The sequence below is a fragment of the Hordeum vulgare genome, chromosome 2H, assembly GCF_904849725.1.
Source record: "Hordeum vulgare subsp. vulgare chromosome 2H, MorexV3_pseudomolecules_assembly, whole genome shotgun sequence".
Lineage (NCBI taxonomy): Eukaryota > Viridiplantae > Streptophyta > Magnoliopsida > Poales > Poaceae > Hordeum > Hordeum vulgare.
The window spans coordinates 24,294,671-24,296,261 of record NC_058519.1 but is presented as its reverse complement, the minus strand read 5'-3'; positions in this window follow the sequence as shown (position 1 = coordinate 24,296,261).

The following is a 1,591-nucleotide window of genomic DNA, read 5'->3' as shown; positions in this document are numbered from 1 at the left end:
AATTGTAGCTCACATGTCATATTCATGGTAAATCATCGCCTAATTACAAAGTAATGAAGAATATATATTGTTCTTACATTGAACAGGAGGTCCCTTGCTTTTACAGTCACTTTTTATGAAGTTATTTCCCATTTCCAAAATTTATTCATGGGAAAAACAGAGATCTTCATTTGCGTCCTTTTCACAGTCTAGTAGCCGGGGTGGCCACATGGGTTGATATGACTAGTATTATATACTTCCTCCGTTTCTAAATATAAGACCTTGTACAGATTTCACTACGGACTACATACGGAAACAAAATGAATGAATCTATACTCTAAACTATGTCTATATACATCCGTATGTAGTCCGTAGTGAAAATCTCTAAAAGGTCTTATATATAGGAACGGAGGGGTAGTTCACAAAAAATGAATCCAAACAGTCCACGGCTCATTTCAAGTATGATTCAAAATGATTAGTGGTGAATCCACATATAAGTTGTGTTGTGAATTGATTTTTTGGTAACAACTTCATATACAACAAGCTAAAATCATGCAAAATAATGATACAAAATCTACATAAACACATATGTTTAAGAGGAAATAGCACAAATACATAACTTTTGGGTTGAGGTAACAAAAGGCCACAACTCCTGAGGGATTTTCACAGAAACCTACAATTCCAGGACTAAGCAGTAACAAAAAATACAATTTTGTTTTGATAGTCAGCTAAGGAGAACTATGATACGCGGGTTAAATCTTAAATGATAAATCTGGGGATTTTTCAGACACTTTAGCCTGGCCATTTTAAAATTTGGATTTTGTTTTGTAAAATCAGTCAAATTTTCTTGAAAATTTCAAAGTTAATATTTTTTTAAAAAAATTGAGTAATTCCAAACATCTTAAATTACCATTTAGGGCTATTTTCAGCCAAGTTAGCACCGCCATTTAATACTTGGACTATTTTTGTAAGATAAAACTGGTTGATTCTTGTTTTTTGTTACTGATTAGTCTTGCAATTTTGGGTTCCTATTAAAATCCCCTAGAGTTGTGGTTTTGGGTTACATCAGCCTCAAAATTTGTGTATTAGAGCAATTTCCTCTATATCTATCTATCCCTACTAATAAAGCAACTATTGCTTCTGTGGTACGTCATTAAAATTATCTTCAAAATTCTCTAATATTACCCACCAATGCCACCTATAAGTTATAAAAAATGTTTTGCAGGGAATCCTCGCATGGGCCGGCCCAAGCATAGGGACCAGCTATACTACGCTCTGCTTGCTGGAAAATACACAGCACGCGCATTTGGGCCAGCCCATGGGAGGGGGCCTATTTTTTTAGTTTTTTAGTTACTATTATTTATCTGTACTTTTTTATTTTTTCTAATTCAAATAAATCAAAAATGAACTTTCGAAATTCAAAAAATTATATTTATATAAATGTTTGATAAAACATAAAATGTTTGCAAATTCAAAAATTGTTCGGGATTTTTGTAAAAATGTTTACATATTAAAAAAATCGTAATTTTGGAGAAAACATTCGTGAATAAAAAAAAGTCCATCATCTTGCGAAATTTCTTTAATGCAATTAAAAATGTTTGATAATTCAGAA